The following is a 19,939-nucleotide window of genomic DNA, read 5'->3' as shown; positions in this document are numbered from 1 at the left end:
AGCATGATTGGACGCCAGCTCAAAGAGAGCAGGTGAGGGGAAGCGTGGGCTCTGCAGGGAGCCTGTGTACTGTAAACATTACAGCCCCGAGAGTAAGCATATTGTCGTGTATACTTTATTTTTATGCTGTGTTTTTGTACTTTGCCTCCTGGGGGATAAAACCACATTCCTCCCTTTCTAGGAGGCCAGGAGGGGCAGCAGAAAGGGGGGTCTGGGGGGCAGCGAGCCCTGTGAATTAAGGGATCAGGCGTTTGCTTTCATTAGCCCCGGTGCCAGCCCAGCCTGGGGACCTAGGTGAAGCGTCTTTGATGCTTTCACTTTATGGAAGTCCATAAAGACAATTTGGTGCGGTTCATACAGGACCAAACTAGTCTGGAAGCGAAATCACCTGGAAGGTCTTGACGGAGATTCTCTTCAGCGGGGTTGGAACAAGCTGCTTTGCTGAGGTAGAAGAGCCAGGTATTAGTGTCTTAAGCTGTTTACACTTTGGAACACGTTTTTATTGCCTTCCCAAGTTAAAAGGTCCTATTTTTTCCCCCTCATTATTTCCTATGATTTCAGAATTATCTCCTGAAAGAAAGCTGAATTTTTCTGCTTGATAGTTTCTCTGAAACAAAATTTCTGAATGTAGTTAGAGGACTGACAGGTGATGGGTAACCATGTGGTTGGAAGGCACCTAGAGGTGTCTTTTGGGGAAAGATTGGAATCTCCCAGAGAAAGAAAAGGTCCTGCAAAGAGGTCCTCAGCACACCAGAAACTCTTGGGATTTTTCATTCTATTAGTTTGTATATATAAATTGCTATTTTTGTATGTGAAAATGGTTAACTAGGGACTATTTCATACGGTTCAACATCTATAATTTAGAGATAGGTTTAGCAGCCATCTTGGCATTAATGGATCCAAGCTTTTATGAATGTGAAATTAAGAGGGGATGCAGTTAGGTAAAATTGGTACAAACGGATGAGGAAATGCTCTCTGTTGGAAAAGTCGAATATCCTGATTTTAAATCACACCCCTATAATCTCCTAGTAGGTGTTCCCTCGCTGAGAGTGTTGTAAGGCATACCCAGTCCTGAAGGTGCTTGGATATTAATTGGAAGGTGCATGAATGTGTCACTGTGAAGGGGAGAATTAGATTCCACAGAGGACCAGCGCGATGCCCAGGGAAGGACGAATGTCCAAACTGACTTTTGTCTAGAGATAATGGGTCAGGGGCCTATGAATCTTATATAATTTTTAAGAAACTCGGTATTTCTTATTAAAAGGTCAATTTATGAATTTACTATGCAAAACCTAACTCCTTGATGAACTAGACGTTTGGGTCAGCTGGCCAGTGCATTCCAGTTAAGGGCCTGACTTAAACACAAATATGGTAAATACAGTTTAAGTTTTGTTGGATGGTTTAAAAGTACATTTTTGGGGGGTGGCTGGTTAGCTCAATTTGTTAGAGCGTGGTACGAATAACACCAAGTTTCCCGGTTCGATCCCCGCATGGGCCAGTGTGAGGGGTGCCCTCCTTAAAAAAAAAAAAAAAGTACATTTTCTTCCCACTATACTATTTTCTGGAATTATTTTTCTCCACTAAAAAGAAGTATTTGCCAAATAGGCAATCAATTTTAATTAGCCCTGAGTGAGGTTTGAGAAGGCCACCCTCTTTCCCAGGCAGTATCAGCATAGTGTCACTAAGTTACTTTATTTTCTCTTGTTCTCCCTCAGATCATTATATCTCCAAACCATTTTATTCCAACACACTTTCAATGTTATGGTTCTCAAAGGCTCCAGATTTCCCATGAGGTGAATTTCTTGAAGGCAAGAGTTGTGCCTCAGGGAAGCAGGTGTGCACTGGGAGAGGCTTGTGCTGTTGGACAGAGAGGCCTGTGTTCAAACTGTGGCTACTTTTGTACTTTTGACCACAGTGTGTGTTGTGTGTGTGTATGTGAGAGAGAGAAAGAGAGAGAGAGAGAGAGGCCTGGGCGAGTTGCTTAATTGCTCTGACCCTCACTTTCTTAATCTGTAAAAGTACGAATAATAATAGTGCCTAACACAAGGGTCTCATGGGGATCCAGTAAGATGGCGGTGAAAGCACTTTGGGCCGAATACCTCGTACTAGGTGCTGGACAAAGGCTGACTTCTTGGCCTTGTGCTGCCTTCCTCTTCTGCGTAAGCCATTGTGCATATAGACACTCACTGTGCGCTGAGTACTTTGATTTCATCTTGGTGGCCTTTTCCTTGATGATGTAGAGTGAGACCCCTTAATGTTGGTGGCAAATTATCTCCAAGTCACATTGCAGGATGGGTTCCTTTGTGGAAATCACCTCATGAATCAGTGCCTGTCACTATTTTGTATGTAATAGCTACCATGAGAGGAAAAAAAGTTTTCTTCTGAGAAGGGCTGTGGCTGTTATGTTGTCATTGTTGGCAAGTTTTATTGATACAAAAATCGCAGTAATCCTTGCTGGGACTCCCTTTGCCTCCTCAGCAGTTGAGTGGCACAGCCAATGGATCAGTAATTCTAACATTTTGCATGGATTTGGGTTAGTGAACCTCTGAGAATAGCCCTTCCTCATGGAGCCTCTGTTTGAGGGTTACTTTTATGGGTTTGTAGTACTTTATGCATTGAATTCACTACTCAGTGCTTGCATACTTGTAAATGGTTGGAGCCAACGAAAGCTTTTTGAAATAAATCTGTCTTGGGCAGTCTATAGCAACTTCTCTTTGAGTAATAGATGGTTTAAAATCTGGTCGAACTTTCCTTTTTCTTGCCTATGGATTCTTTGCCCAAACTTTGTAAAGCTAAGAGGTTATAATTTTTTAAAAAGCCCCTGTAAAGATAAAAGATACAAGATAAGATGTGCTTGCAATTGCTTTATTGAGGTTTCAGAAGAAATACAAACAAAACAAAACAACTGAGAAGTTTCTTTGTCAAAGGTCTGGAAAATACAACTTTGGATTGACTTTTGAGAGACCTGTTTTGCATTAAAATACCAAATAAAACAAAATGATGGATTGTTTTGGCACCACTTCGGTTGAGCTTATGTGATGAGAACTGTACATATAAGACAGCCAGTTATTGTCATAGATGACAGATTTTGGGTCCTGTCTACTTGATCAGTGTAGTAACGTCCCAGGGGTGAGGAGCTTTTCCAAGATTCTTATGCCAGGAACGATGCAAACGTTTGCTGTAACAGACTGACATCATCTTTCCAGTTCTGTAGATAATCTATAAGTTGTTGTCTTGCCTGGCACACCGAATTAGTTCCCGTGACTTTCTGTGCAGTGCATTACCATTACTGACATGGCTTCATTTTTCTTTCTTTTTATTATTTTTTCTGCAAGTTTGAAAGTTGCCTTAAAGTATTTTTAACAGGAGATAGGTGCGAGGTTTTCAAGAGGAGCAGATAGCTCAGGCAAGAAGAAATGATGCAAAGCATGTCCTAGGAAACGAAAGAGGATTCATTTGGTTGGAGTATAGGTTATCTCTAGGGGTTTTCAGAGAAATAATGCTGGGAAGGTATTTTGGGGGTAAATTTGGAAGGCTTTGAGTGCCAGAATAAGGAACTGGTATTTAATTAACTTAATTTTTGGCAATGTGTATCAGTTTTAATCTGATGAAACACATATTGGAGAAACTCCTAAGGAGACTAATGGTCCAGAGGAGAGGTGATGAGGTTTGAATAGGCTGGAGGTGATGACAGGAAGCACACTGAGATTGCCTAATTCTGCCACATTACACTTAATACATCTGTTACATAATGTGACATATGTCACTAATGGATATTATTGTAAACCTATTAACAGAAATTGATGACCTGACATTAACTCTGAGGTTAAATGAGGAATAAATGCGTTCAACAAATATTTAAACATAAATTACATTAGGTTGCTGTGAGGAAAGGTTGCCACCACAAATTTATATACTTGAGTGGAGATTTAACTGAAAGATGATTATTGAAGTCAATCGAAACCTAATGACACTTGGAAACCATCAACAAAATAAAAAGACAACCTACTGAATGGTTGTCTTTCACCAATGACACATCTGATAAGGGGTTAATATCCAAAAGTTATAAAGAACTCATACAGCTTAACACCAGAAAAACAAACAATCCAATTAAAAAATGGGCAGAGACCTGAAGAGACATTTCTCCAAAGAGGACATGTAGACATATGAAAATATGCTCACCATCAGTAAACATCAGATAAATGCAAATAAAAACCACAATGAGACATCACCTCACACCTGTCAGAATGGCCATCATCAATAAATCAACAAACAACAAGTGCTGGTGAGGATGTGGAGAAAAGGGAACCCTCATGCACTGTTGGTGGGATTGCAGATTGGTGCAGCCACTATGGAAAACAGTAAGGAGGTTCCTCAAAAAGTTAAAAATAGAACTACCTATGACCTAGCAATTCTACTTCTGGGTATTTATCTGAAGAAATCCAAAACACTAATTCAAAAAGATATATGGATCCCTATGTTTATCGCAGCATCATTTACAATAGCCAAGATATGGAAGCAACCTAAGTGCCCATCAATTTACTGGATAAAGAAGAGGTGGTACATATATGCAATGGAATATTATTTGGCCATAAAAAATAATGAAATCTTACCATTTGGGATAACATGGATAGACCTAGAGGGTATTATGCTAAGTGAGATAAGTCAGACAGAGAAAGACAAATACCATATGATTTCACTTATATGTGGAATCTAAAAAAAGTAAAAAGCAATAAACAAACAAACAAAAAAGAAACAGACTCAGAGATACAGAGAACAAACTGATGGTTGCCAGATGGGAGGCGGTTGGGGGGCAGGGTGGAGAAAGGAAGGGATTAAGATGTACAAATTGACAGTTACAAAATAATCACTAGGAAGTTAAAGTAAAGCAGAGGAAATATAGTCAACAATATTGTAATAACTATGTATGGTGCCAGGTGGGCGTTAGACTTACTGAGGATATCACTTCATATGTTATATAAATGTCTAACCATATGCTGTATGCCTGAAACTAGTGTAATATTGAATGTCCAGTGTAATTGAAAAACATAAAAATTAAAATAAAATAAACAAAAACCAGAACCTTATGGCACTGTTCCTCACTTGGGAGTTTTTAACATTCATTCCCTTTTTACCTCATTTCATCTTTACGACAATTCTGTAAGGTAGCTCCTAGTGTCCTCATTTTGGAGAAACTGAGGCATAAGGAGTGTAAGAACCTTGCCCTGAGTATAAAGGGGCCAAAACAAGATCCTGAATCCATATTTCCAGGGTCCATGTCCATTCCCTGCCGTTTTTATTCCTGCTTCAGCTGTACTCGATGAGCTTTTCATTCTCCATTTAATCAATTTGTTTGCTAATGTGGCCTGTTTGTCATTTTCGTCAAGGGAATGTTAAAAATCCCTCAGACCTCTTTGTTTTCTACTTAAGCTCCTAAGGTCAGTGTGAGTATTGCATCATGAATCACTTGCTCATTGTCATTGGCACGGAGTGAAGGAGAGAATGTCAGCATGTTTGCATTAAATATATTTGAATGAACCCCTATAGCACTTCCAGTGACAGGTCAGAACCTTTAAGCTCTGAATAAATGTTAGTTGATGAGCAATGTTCCTGGGAATAAGAAAGACCCTTAGGAATGTGCTTTAAATGGAACATTAAATGATCCCCTAGTGGCTTGAGATTCATGGTGCTTTTCTAAGTGCCTCATTTATGGCAAGGTGCCTGGGAGACCTTAGCTCCTCGAGTTTTATTGTTTGTAACATGTGATGTGTTGTTTGAAGTAAATTGAAGGCATTTCTTGAAATGCTTCTTCTAGTCTCTCCCATCTTTTCACTTAAAATATAATTCTCATTTTAACTTACAGATTAATTCCTGACTTTCAACTGAGCGTACAGACTCAAGATTTAAGGTTTATTAATGAGTTGCCTATAGAAAACACCCGATAAGAACAGGAGTTGATGATGATGAGATCGTGAGCCTAAAATAATAGCTTGATGCCATAATGGAGGGTCTGGGAGGGAGGGAGTATATTTTTCATGTGAGAGGCATGTTAGCATTTGTGGCCAGAGGGACGACTGTCGCAGTTTTAAAACACGGCCGCACATTCATTGAAAGGTGGGGTCTTGTCCTCTTTCTTTGAATCTGGATGGACTTACAACTGCCTTGAAAAATAGAGTAGGACCAGAAATGATGCTGTGTGACTTGCAAGGCTAGGTGATACAAGATTGGGCCCTTCCTCTTTGTTCACTGCACCACTTGCTCTGGGACCCTGAACTGCCAAGCAAGAAATGGTCACTCGGCATCCATCATCCTGCATAGGCCTCTTATGAGTGTTCTGGCCGACAAGGCCTGCTAAGCTCTGCCTTCCAGCCATCCCTGCCATGTAGACATGGAAACGAAGCTGTTGTGGACCCTTCAGACAAATCCAGCGTCTAGTTGAATGCCAATGAATTACCTACATTGATACCACATGAAACAGAAGAATCAACCAGATGAGCCCTGACTGAATTACAGACCCATGAAATTGTGACAAATAATAATAAAATGACGGTTGTTGTAAGCCACTGAGTTTTGAGGTAGTTTGCTATACAGAAATGGATAGGTGGAACAGAATTTGGTACCAGCAGTAGACAAAGTTGAGAGAATGCCTACCTGCTCAACAGTCTGTAAGAATTAAGTGGTTAAGTGGTTACATGTATGATGTCCAGACACAAAGGAAAGTTTTCTGCTGATCTCAAGACACATGGAAGTGTGTGTGTTTGTGTGTGAGGGTGTGTGTGTGTGTGTGTCTGTAGTTATACACTACTTAAAGACCAGCTCTAGAGTGACTTGTTATACAGATTGTTGTGTATTGGTTTGTCATGATTTCAAATCCACTTGTTTGTGACTTCAGTGAAGTTGTTTTTCTCTGAGGGTGAATTTGTTTACATCGCAGAGGCTGTGTCATGGAAGGATGATGTCATCACAATTATGCGACTGATTGCTTGTCAGTATGAACATACGTGGTGGGACAACAAAGTTCGAAAACTTGTTACAGTGAAGTTGTTGGACCTTTTCCACATCAGAGGGATTATTCATTATGAATTTGTACTAGCTTGACAAACAGTTAACCAGGTTTACTATTTGGAAGTGCTGAAAAAGCTGTGTGAAAAAGTTAGACGACCTGAACTTTTCACCAACAATTTATGGCTCTTGCATCATGACACTCCCTTCTGTGAGGGAGTTTTTAGCCTGTAAACAAATAACTGTATTAGAACACCCTCCCTACTCCCTGCTATGGCCCCCAATAACTTCTTTCTTTACCCAAAGAGAAAGTAAATTTTGAAAGGAAGACGTTTTGATGACATTCAGGACATCAAAGGTAATACGATGACAACTCTGATCTCCATTCCAGAAAGAGTTCCAAAATTGCTTTGAAGGGTGGACTAGGTGCTGGCGTCAGTGCATAGCTTCCCAAGGGGAGTACTTTGACGGTGACCATAGTGATATTCAGCAATGAGGTATGGAGCACTTTTTCTAGGATGAGTTCGTGAACTTAATTGTCAGAGCTCGTAGGGAGGAGAAACTAGGATGTAATGGACATTTAGCGGTAAATATGAAGAGTCTGTGAGAACTTACCAGGAGTGTTTTTCTGGGCAAGGCTACTCTTTGTTGATCTAAATAGCTCTCCGAAGAACTTGGAACCTTAGCGCCTGCCATAGGAGGGCTACTCTTTGCTGGAAGTGGTGGAAACCAGACAGGGGCCCCATGGAGACACTATTGCTGGCCAACACTGGCACCTTTGTTTTGCTAGCATTGTGCTCTAATAACAAGGGATTTGAATTAGTGCCTACAGCTTGATGGCTGCTCTTGCTTAGCTAAGCTGACTCTTCTGAGAACCAGCTTGTAGAAAGGTGCATCTCCACCAAATTTTGCCTTTATTTCTTTCATCTTTCCTTTGCTTGGAACAATAGTATAATTCATCTATTACTGTTTTGGAGTATGTTGTTTCTTTATTGGCTTATTAAGAGACATTATCCTGTATGCTATTGGCTTGTGAGATATTATTATAAGTTATAATTCTTGCACTGAACCTGTGTTAAAGAAATTACTGGCAAAGACAGTCTCAGTTTCTGAGCGTAATTTTGCCACAAACAGAACACAGATGGTTTGTCTTGCTCATTCCTTGCCTTCCAGAGATCATGTTGTAAATTTTTGCTGCTCAGAGCACGGTCTGAGGACCAGCAGCATTGCTATTACTTGGAAGTTTGTTAGAAAAGCAGAATCTCAGGCTCTGCCCCAGATTCTGGATCAGAATCTGCATTTAACAAGATCCCAGGAGATTCAAATGCACATTAATTTTGGAGGAACACTGGTGTAAGCATTAGTGGTCGCTATTGTTACCGCTTCCGATACTGTCATGATCCCTAAAACCCAAAGAAGAGCTCCCTCCCACTTTTTGTACCAAGTGGGGGTGATTTATATGCACTGTTGAATAAAATTTCATTCTCCAAATAACACTGCAACATAGATATTACCATCTGTATGATGTGCATGAAGTGAGGCTTAGAGATTCCAACCCGTTTGCCCAAAGCTGCATATCTAGTGAGTGCCAGTGACAAGGGTGGAAACCAGGCCTGTCTGTTTCCAAACTCTGGACACAGTCACCGCCACAGATCACATGGAAGATGATCCCAGGAGATACCTCTAGGGGTGTGGAGAAGTGAGACAGGGAAAGGAGGAGAAATGGGATGCGTTACTGAGCCAGTGCCCACTCTGGACACCTGGAACCTAATCCATGGGAAACTCTGGGAAATGACTTAGAACATGTATCTCAGGGTCGTTCCATCTGAGCCATGAGGGGACTGTGGCATCTCTACAGTCGGGTAGAGGGCTGCTTCTGGGAGTGCTAATTCCTGGTATTTCCGGGCAGCTGAACATGGGAACAAAGTGGGCTCAGGAGGTGACAGAAAGCTCTTAGGCAAAGAAATGCAGGTGCTGGTAGCTGTAAGTCTGTCCAGGATTAGGATGAGAGAACGTGGCTGGGGTATCAACATATCTGCTGCCCTATCTATAATTGTCTGAATCTTACAGAAAGATTCCTCAGAAATGCATTTTCCTCTTAGTTTTTATTTATTGGACCAACTATTGTTATAGAATTAAAGGAAATATACCCAGAGTCCTTATTCCTAGGATACTGACATGTTTTTCAGACCTTGAAGGAAAATATGAATAATGGGAAAGATCACACCGAATCATTTTACCTTAACAAGTAAGAACTTTTTACCTCACTGTACTGTCTAGCCATGCTCATCTATATACATACATAGTGTTATATTCTGTGTTTTAAACATAACGTATCATCCCTTTTCCTCTGTGAAATTTTCTCTGACTCCTCTAGTCTGACTCCTCTGGTTTTATTTTCTTCTGCACCTCTACACTACTTGTAGCCAGAATGAGTTGTGGAAACGTAATATTTATAAGTTGACTACATTTCATTAGACCTGAACCTCATTGCGTCAATGAGCCATTGTAACTAGAATAATATTTGGTGGCACTTGTGAGCAGTTAATGGCGAAAGAGCAAGACTGAAAGGTAGAACCAAGTCTGTATAGATAGCTTCCTTGCCTTCCACCCAACCTACTTTCTCATTCTGTCTCTTGTTGTATTAAGATATAATTTACATGCGTCAAGTGAAGATTTTTGTGTTGCTAATATTTCATGTTATTTTCTTGTTTCCTTACTAGAAGGCATTCCCATTGAGGGTAGTAACCACATCTCATAGTTCTTCTGTGAGGTTCATAGCGTGCAAACAATACATACTTACTGATTGGTTGAGAAGAAATATGCCTGAAAAATACAACATTTGATGGCATATTTGGGTCCTTTGATCCAAGTAGGTATTCACTTGATGCCAGATGCCTCACTTGTAAAAACAGTAATAAAATATCCCCCCCACCCCCCTTCTGTAAAACCTTCCCCCAAGGAGGGATTGACAATGGGATACTTTTTAATAGGACTGAACAGCCTCTTAGGAATGTCAGGCCCATGGTCCTCATATAAAGAATGCCCTATACACGTCCACACACAAAGGTTGACTGCATAATCCTTTAATATGCTTTTCACCAGATTGATTTCAGTGGGAATGAGGAGCAAGTTTTCAGTACTAAACTAGCGATTTGTCAGACTGGTCTTGGGAGAGATACGTGCCTACTCTAATAATTGATATCTATGATGGGAAATTGTTTGGAAAACTAGTACCTGATTGCTCAGCAAAAATGCATGTAGTGTATGTTTTCTGTTAATGGTTTTCTTTCAAAGGAAAAAGTACTTAGTTATTTAGATGATAAATGTTTTTTTTAGTGGTTTGGGGGATCTTCATAAATGGAATACTCCTCAGCAATGAAAGGAATGCAATGCCACAGTAGTAACAGTGAAGGGTCTCAAATGCATTGTGCTAAGGGAGGAAGCCATACTCAAGAGGCTGTAAGCAGTATGATTTCATTTCTATGATACACAGAATCTATGTATAGGAACAGAAAACAGTGCTTTCCAGGGGCTGCAGGGGAGATGGGGTTGACTACATGGGGACAGGCAGTATTTGGGGCAGTGGGACTGCTCTAGACCTTGGTTTGGTGGTGGTGGTTACATGGCTAGGTACATTTGTCAAAACTCACAGAACTGTACACTAAAAAGCATGCTGTTGACAAATGTAAATTATATCTTAATACAAAAATGAAAACTTAACTTCATCCTAGGACAGAGATAACTGCTAAGCACTGAAAGTACAGAGATCAGTAAGGTCAGTCTGCCTGAAGAAGTAAACTGAAGGGAGACAGCTAAACATAAGGCAAGTTAGGTCACGATGTTTTATAACGGAGATGTAACAAAGTGCTAGGGTAGCATACAGAAGGTTGCAATGAACTGTAATCGTGTCTGTGTGTGTGCTCATGTTCAGGGGTGGGCGGGTGTAAACAGGGAGGGCCTCCCCAAGGAAGTGACCCTTGATGGATGAAAAGACGTTCCCCAGTAAGGAAAAATGGGTGGGGGAGCGGGAGCAGGTACATCAAAATCACAGTGGCTAATGTAAACAGTCAGTGAGGAGTTAGTCCAAAGATATAGGGAGAAGGCAAGCGTGAGTTTTTAATAATGAAAAAAAACAAAACAGTTAAAATTTGTTTATCCAAAGGAGAAGGAAAACAAATATTATTGGAAACATGCAAGTTGTGTTCTTTTTCTTAGCTGCAGCTGCTAACCATACAGGCTTGCTGGCAGGGAGCAGGTTCTCTGTCCTGTGACTCTGACGGCACACCCTATGTTCGTCCCAAGGCAAAGAAATAATAGTAATATGCAGGCCTGGCAGCCTGTGCTCTGGAACGGCCTACAAGGAGGAAGTCTGCAATTACATATTTCTGGGCGCACATTAACCAAGATTGAAACCCAGCTTTGGCGGAAAATAGAGGCTGGAATCTTCAGACGCATTCTGTAGCTGTCCTGTGGATTGAGAACAGTAGCCAGACACTGTGCTGACACGAAAAGCTAAGGTAGAATATTGAGAAGACGGGACAGAGAACTTGGGAAGCAGCCTTTATCTCACCTGCCCACAGCATGTGTTCTGTAACACATAGAGCATTGTCCACATCTGAACGGGGAGAAACTATTTGCATTTATTACGCCAAAGCCAAAGCCACAACATAGCGTCTATTGTTCACCTCCCGGGGATGACCCAATCTATTTACCCAAGTGGTTTAAGAGCGCGCCACTGCGCATGGAAAGAAAGGCCTTCTCTTGGCAACATCACCAAGAGCGTCTCAATCACTGTTCCTACCATCTGAACAATTTGGGTTCCACGCTGTGGTTTTGTAATGTCCATTTTTAAAACTTCTTGGACTGAGCTATGATGTGCCCAGTCTAAGTTGGGCATACTTAAAATGAAACAGTTAAGCTAAAATTAGCTTGACATCAAGATGGTGCATGTTCATTTTCCTTATATTTATAGCTGACCACAGTCATTATACAGAAGGCATCTAGTCTTTACCGTGCACTCTAGGGAACAGGAGGGGCGGTGGCAGTAACCAAAGAAGAAAAAAAAAGAGACGTTTTTCCAAAGGCGGACTGTAACCACCACCGCGGGAGCAGTGCCCGCATCTGAGTGAGGTCAGCCGCGCGGAGGGGAGGGAGGATGTTTTGTTGCACAGCTGTTTACTCTTCTGATCTTCTGCAGTAGAGTGATGGGATCTTTTCTAAAAGTTTTGCTTGGAGGCCCAGAATTTCACTGACATCACCATAAAGGAAGCCTATGTAACAACAGTTCCTCTTAGAGCTTCTTTACCCAGTAACTTGTTGACTGACCCACCCAAGAGGTGACGGTAAATTAACCCACCATGATGTAGAGCAAAGGGTTTGTGACGAGAGTCAGAGCTCTGAATTGTAGTTCAGTTTCTGTCTCGAGCAAGTTGTGCCATTTGGGCCTCAATTTCATCTGATAAAGTCAGAGAGTTGGACAAAGATTCTTCCAGTTCAGAGTTCTGATATTTCCCAGCTCTTCTGAGGGAAGATAATTTTCATCATTCTCACTGTAGGTCAATTGCAGAGGAAAGAAGACAATCTTCTAACCCCATAAAAGCAATATTTTGATTTTTTTTTTTCAATTCTAGAATATCATCTGAAAATTTGCTGTACTTCAGGGATAAGATTTATTATGAGACATTACACATTATTCTTGACCTTGTCTAGCATTTGACTTTGAAATTCTAAGCAATACATTTTTGGCTGTTTTGTGTTATTCCAGTTCCACCATCATTCATTTGACTGAGACATGTTAGTTAAGACAGAGGTGCAAGCCTTTTTGATCATAAGCCATGCTGCATATCATATTCTTTGATTTTACTAGTTCAATTTTCTTTTTTAAAAGATTTTTTATTAAAATATAGGTAACATGCAATATTATATTAATTTAAGGTGTAAACAATAGTTACTCAACGTTTGTATATCTAAAGAAGTGATCACCATGATGAGTTCAGCAACCACCTGACACCGTACTATGCTATCACAATATTATTAACAATATTCCCTATGCTGTATATTACATTCTCATGACTTATGTGTTTTATACCTGGAAATTTGAACCTCTTATTCTCCTTCACCTTCCCTCCCTTTATAATTTTTCAATTATAGTTGACATTCAATGTTATTTTATACTTCAGGTGTATAGCATAGTGGTGAGACATTTGTATAATCTAATAAGTGATCCCCCTAACTAGTCTGGTACTCACCGGGCACTATACATAGTAATTACTGTATCATTGACTATATTCCCTATGCTTTACTTTACATCCCTGTGACTATTTTGTAACTACCAATTTGTACTTCTTAATCCCTTCACCTTTTTCCCAATCCCTGCTCCCAATCCCCCTCCCCTCTATCACCCTGATAAAGCTAGCACCCATCTGATACCCATATATAGTTATTATATTGTTGACTATATTCCTTATGCTATACTCTATATCTGCATAACTACTTTGTAACAACCAATTTATCCTTCTTAAATCCTTCCCCTCTATCACCCATTCCCAACCCCTTCCCTCTCCCCAGTCTGGCAACCATCAAAATGTTCTCTGTATGTATGAGTTTGTTTCTCTTTTGTTTGTTTATTTTGTTCTTTAGATTCCACATATAAGCAAAATCACATTGCATCTGTCTTTCTCTGTCTGACATACTCCACTCAGCACAATACCCTCCAGGTTTATCCGTGCCGCTGCAGATAGCAAGAACCCATTCCTTTCCATGGTCAAGCAATATTCCATTGTATATATGTACCATCTCCTCTTCCTCCATTCATCCATCTGTGGACACCCAGGCTGCCTCCACAGCTTGGTCATTGTAAGCAATGCTGTAATGAACATCTGGATGCACATGTCCCCTCGAAGTAGTGTTTTGGGTTTCTTCAGATAAATACCCAGAAGTGGGATTACTGGGTCCTTCATTGTCCCTTCTTATAGCCTTTCTTTTAAAGTGCATTTTGTCTGGTATAAGTATTGCCACTTCAGCTCCCTACCTCCCATTTTTATGAAATACCTTTTGCCATCCCTTTACTTTCAGTCTCTGTGTGTCTTTTGATCTGGTGAGTCTCCTGTAGGCAGCATATATGTAAGGATCTTGTTCTTATCCATTCAGCCACCCTATCTTTTGATTGGAACACTTAATCCATTTATATTGAAAGTAATTGTTGATAGATATGTAGTTATTGCCATTTTTGTTCATGTTTTTTTTTATATTTTTCTTTTCATCTTAAAGAAGTACCTGTAAGATTCCTTGTAATACTGATTTAGTGGTGAGGAACGTTTTTAGCCTCTTCTTGTCTGGAAAGCTCTTTATCTGTCCTTTGATTCTAAATGATAGCTTTGCTGGGTAGAGTAATCTTGGTTGTAGGTCCTTTCTTTTCATCAGGTTGAATATTTCCTGCCACTCCCTTCTTACCTACAAAGTTTCTGTTTAGAAATCAGCTGATGGTCTTATGGGAGCTCCCTTGTAGGTAACTAACTGCCTTCCTCTTGCTGTTTTTAAGATTCTCTCATTGTCTTTAACTTTTGGCATTTTAATTATGATGTGTCTTGGTGTGGGTCTCTTTGGGTTCATCTTGTTTGGGCTCTCTGCACTTCCTGGGCTTGAATATCCACTTCCTTTGCTAGCTTAGGAGTTTTCAGTCATTATTTCTTCAAATAGATTCTCAATCCCTTGCGTTCTCTCCTCTCCTTCTGTTACCCCTATGATGCAAATGTTGGTACACTTGATGTTGGCCAGAGGCGCCCCTTAAGCTATCCTCATTGTTTTGGATTCTTTTTTCTTTTTACAGTTCTGATTGAGTGTTTTCTGCTATGTTATCTTCTAAATCGCTGATTTAGTCCTCTGCTTCATCTAATCTACTGTTGATTCCCTATAATGTATATTTATTTCAGTTACTGTAGTGTTTATTTCTGACTGGTTCTTTTTTATGTTTCCTATGTCTTTGTTGAAATCCTCCCTGAGATCACTGAACATCCTTATAACCAGTGTTTGAAACTCTGCATCTGGTAGATTGCCTGTCCCCATTTTGTTTAGTTCTTTTTTTTTTTTTGAGCTTTCTTCTGTTCTTTTATTTGGGAAATGTTCCTTTGTCTCCCCATTTTAGCTGCCTCTCTGTGTTTGTTTCTGTGTAGGGCTGCTATGCCTCCCGGTCTTAGTAGACTGGCCTTATATAATAGGTATCCTGTGGGGCCCAGGGGTGCAGTCTCCCTGGTCACCAGAGCCGCGTGCTCCAGGTTGTCCCTTGTGAGGGTTCTGGGTGCCCTCCTGTTATTGTTGAGACTTGACTGCTGTCTGCACATCAGAGGGAATGATTGACCCTCAGGCTGATTGGTTGTAAGGACTGGCTGTGACTACAGTGGAGGAGCTGTTATGCAGGGGCTCGCTTTAGCAGGGCTCTGTTGCCTGCCAGATCTGCCGTTATGGTGTGTCCTTCTTGAAGGTGGCCAGGCGATGCTCCAGCCAAGTCCAAAGCTGGCCACTGGGACTGCCAGCCCTGGGGCCTCCTGGGATGGGACCTGCTATAGGCCAAGTTCGGCTGCAGTCCGTACCTTGCCTGGGGTACCTGGCATGAGCCACAAAGCAATCCAGAGATGGCTGCCACCTTCACTGTGCTTGGACGTGTCTCGAGTGGCTGGTCTGGGAAGCAAGGCTGGCTGTCCCTAGTGCTGGGCTTAGGGTTGCTCAGCCAGAGGCACAGAACACACTGAAGACAGAAGCTGCTTGTTTGAGATTTTAGGAATGTCTGAAGCATGAGACAAGGCAGGCCGTTTATATGGAAAAGTCATTGGAAGTGGCTTGGATGTGCCTGAAAGTTGCGGGGGTGGGGGGAAGGGGAGCATGGTCTCGGAATCAATAGGGCAGGGCAGATAAAGGGTGACAGTCAGTTTGATGGGGACTCAGATTGGCATCTGCGAACGTTTGCACCGTGGGAGGGGAAGGGCTCAACAAAGATACAATAGCTTCCGCCAGTTCCTCCATCTTGGAGTAAGCTTCCACTCCAGCCCTCAGCCTGAAGGCAGACAATTCAGTTCCTCCCTATATGTCCCTGGTGCCTTTTGAGCTGCTGCCCCAGCACTAGAGCTCAGAGTGAGAGCGAGTGAGTCTGTCAACAGGTAAGTCCCTGTGCAGTCCCTTTAAGAGGAGCGCCTGGGTGTGTAGCCACCATCCGTCTCACTCAGCTACAATCTCTGCTGGTTTTCACAGCCAGAAATTATGGGGACTTCTCTTCTCTCCTGGGCACTGAAACTCTGGGCTGAGGAGGGGCTAGGACCCTTCACTCCTCAGCAGGGACCTCCATAGTCAACATATTCCTCCCGAATTTTAATGGTCACATGCAGGTGTGGGACCAGTCCATTCCATGTCTCTGTCCCTCCTACTTGTCTTAGGGTGGCTTCTTCTGTATGTTCATAGTTGTAGGGCTTTGGTTCAGCTAGACTTCAGGTAATTCTCAGTGATGGTGGTTCTGTGGTTTAGTTGTAATTGATGTGGTCCTGAGAGGAAGTGAGCACATCATTTACCTATTCCACTGTCATATTGATCAAGCCATTACTAATTCAATTTTCAAAGTAATAGACTTTAGCTATGTAACAGAGGGATGCTCAGGGGTTATGTCAAGTACCCTATCTAAAATGAGAATAAAAGATACTTTGAATCCCAGCTGTTTACTTTAATGCATTATTGGAATCTTTTTACCATCTTCTTTTCCTGAATATTCATTATATTGTGGTTACTAGGGAAGAAAAATCTATGGTGGCATATGTCCCTGTGATTGTGTGAATAATCACAGAAATGGAGAGGAGGCAAATAAGAAAGAGATCATGGTCTCAGACCAAGGAGGAGTTGAAAATGAGATTGATGGATTTACAAGAAGACACCAAGTTCTGAAGAACACTTTTTATGTTGTGACTTATTATACATGAAAACTGTTTGTGACAGTGAGCAGTGATTCAATGACGCCTAATGAATCTTTTAGATCAAGAGTTGTCAAACTTTTCTGTAAAGGGCCAGATAATAAATACATTGTGCTTGTGGGCCATGAGATTTCTGTGCCAACTCCTCATTTATATTTCGTACCAATATGTAAATGAATGGGTGTGCTGTGTTCCAGTAAAAAATTATTTATTAAAAGAAGGCAGTGAGCTAGATTTGGGGGCTATAATTTTGTGAACCCTGGTTGAAATTATTGTGTTCATCCACATCATTAGCAACATGCACGACAAGCATTTTTTGCCCCTATATTATGCAATTTATGGTATAGTTAGGGTCACTGTGAAAGTTGAGAGGCGAAGGATGTAAGCTTGAGCTCCATTGGCCCACAACTCAGCCTCAACTCACTGATCAGAAAAAGACCAATTTTTAAAAGAGAAAACTAATAATATACAATAATGAAGGTCAAGACCTCTTTTGATTCTGCAAATATATTCTTCAGTTGTACCTAAACGTTTTAAGTGTCCACAGGGATTGATTTATTTTCTTTGACAATAAAAACATCCTGAAATTAAAATCAAACTCCTGAGCACTTCTGAATATTCAAACTCTCTTTTGGCGACATCAGTTCATTCTTTGGAGCATTTTAAAAACTCCAAGATGTCAGCTGACAAGCACCTTCTAAGCTCAGCCAGGACTCTAATGCTTTATGTGTTTAAACGAGCAAATGTTTGTGGAAACAAGGGTTTGTATATTAACTTTTTTCTCTAGTATCACAGGATTGACCTAATCTGAGATGAGGTAAGACTAATTTTGTCAGATCCGTTTTCCTGTTTCTACTTTCAAGTTTGAGCACTCAGTTTCTCCTGTGCATCCCAGATGAAATAAAACTCTCATTTTAGAAAGGAGATGGGTGGGCATACAGTCCTGCTATAACTGCTTGTTTTTATCTTTCTTTTTGGCTCCAACAATCCTTCGTTATAGAAGGCTAAACAAGTGTGGTTCATGAATTTGGTTATTGTTCAGCATTTTAGCTTCTAACAAGCTGCTAATTTTAGATTAATAGATAGATTCATGCATAGGGTAAGATTTTAGGGGTGCCGAAAAGAATGATTGTGCTATATTATCATTTTTCTTCAGTGTTTGAAAAACTCACTTCTTTGGCTTAGGGCCTATTAAAACATGTATTTTATATGGCAGAGGAGTATTATCAGCTATTACCATCTCATCACAAATTTGATTATATCGTGGCTAACAGAGAGATAAATCGGGTACTAAGGGTCCTACCCCAGATAGATACTTCTAAAAAGACGGAAAGAGTGGTGATTTGTTGTCTCATTTACTGTATCATTTCTCCCTCTATTTCAATAACACTGAAAACACAAACCTTTTCTAGGGGTGGTAAATTGTAGGAAGGTAAATGCATGGGGGGAACGAGTGGGAGATAAAGATTATTTTAGTTGTTATGCAGACTGAGGGGTGCCATCTCCAGCGATAAAAGCCATCTCTGGTGATTTACTCATTCTCCTCTTCCTGGTGATGGGAAACGGGAAAGAGACACCTTCACAAAGGTAAATTTGTGCTCTGCTGTTAGGAAAAATGGGGGAGGGCAGAGAATTCCTCATATGTCTGCTGTTTCTTAATTGTCTTCAACTCAAAATAATCCTTTTGCCAAATTTAATCCATAATCCTTATAGCATATTTTGGGGTGGTATATTCTGATCCCCTTCAATCTCTAATCTTCAATTTCTTTATCTGTAATGAAGATAATGTTACCTTAAGAACTCTTCTGAGAATGGAATGAGGTGGTGCTGTGAAAGCATTTTGAGAACTATAAAGCATTCTACAAATGTAAGGGTTTATTCTTATGTTTTAAGTTGCATATTCTTTCCTGAAATTGAAATCTCAGTTTCTTATAAATTCATGATGAAACTAACCCAGTTGAGAAAAACGGAATAGAGATGAGAAAAATAAGCAACAAATAAACATCCTTATGTATCTTTCCAAAAATGCCCCTATCCTTTTACTGTCCACAAACAGCCAAGGAAGATAAGAATGGAACTAATTATCTTCAAATATCCCTTGACTCCTCGACTTCCCATCTGAATTTAATTCTAAAAAAAAGAGACCCTGATGAATTCCTGCCTTCAGGTATAATTACCTCAAAATTGACTGACATTTAAAGCACACATGACACTTTTTAGCTTTAATTAGAGTAAATTGGTGGAATTTATTTGATGGGTACTTTTGGGGATGGTTGGAGGCATGACAATATACTTAGCATATCATTTCCTGCTGATGCTAACATTTAACCCCATCAGAGAATTCTATATTTAGGATAAAAATCACTTAAATGTAGCCCAGTGATTGTTATGAAGCATTCAATCTAGTCAGTGAGAGATGCTCTGAGGAAAACAAAATTGTCACTGACAACAGGGGAAACCAAAAATCCACAGAAGTTTTATTTAAATAATCTTGAAGCTTTTCTCGATTTAAGAATGTTAAAACTCTTTTACTTATAACATTTTTTGACACCGATAATATGAACACCAAAAATAAATGCAATATGTAAGAAGTGTTTTAGACCAACTCCAAAAAGTATGGGTGAAAACACGCATCTGAGTCTCTCTTGTGATTGATTTAAATTGTTCCATACTTATGTCAATTTCTCCTCCTTTATAATTTTAACTTTCTTTTTTTCTGGATTAGGCCAACTAATGGTTTGTTATTTCATCAATTATTTCAAACCATCACTTCTTAGATTTATTTATCACTAATATTCTTTTTTTTTTGCATTCTACAATGATTAGTTTTCTTTTTCTAGTTTATTTTTCTAGTTTATTTTTCTACAATCATTTTATTTTTCTAGTTGACATTAATTTTATTTTTCTAGTTCCATTTTTCACTTCTGTAATTTTATTTTGTTGTTCTTTTTCTAATGTAGTGACTTGAATACTCAACTTATTTT

General features: G+C 40.2%; 1 long non-coding RNA gene across 3 annotated transcripts in view; it reads left to right on the top strand.

Annotated features, from left to right (window-relative positions):
- The first annotated feature begins 255 nt into the window (after positions 1 to 255).
- The window catches only part of LOC141572760 (uncharacterized), a 325,193-nt gene continuing 305,509 nt past the window's right edge, over positions 256 to 19,939 (top strand). For all 3 annotated transcript variants that reach the window (XR_012498226.2, XR_016019093.1, XR_012498227.2), the window contains exon 1: positions 256 to 459. This is a non-coding gene — a long non-coding RNA (uncharacterized LOC141572760). The remainder of the gene's footprint in view (positions 460 to 19,939) is intronic.

Source organism: Rhinolophus sinicus, chromosome 15, assembly GCF_057876585.1.
Source record: "Rhinolophus sinicus isolate RSI-liver-muscle chromosome 15, RSI-T2T, whole genome shotgun sequence".
NCBI classification, from domain to species: domain Eukaryota; kingdom Metazoa; phylum Chordata; class Mammalia; order Chiroptera; family Rhinolophidae; genus Rhinolophus; species Rhinolophus sinicus.
This window is presented reverse-complemented; position numbering and strand designations above follow the sequence as displayed.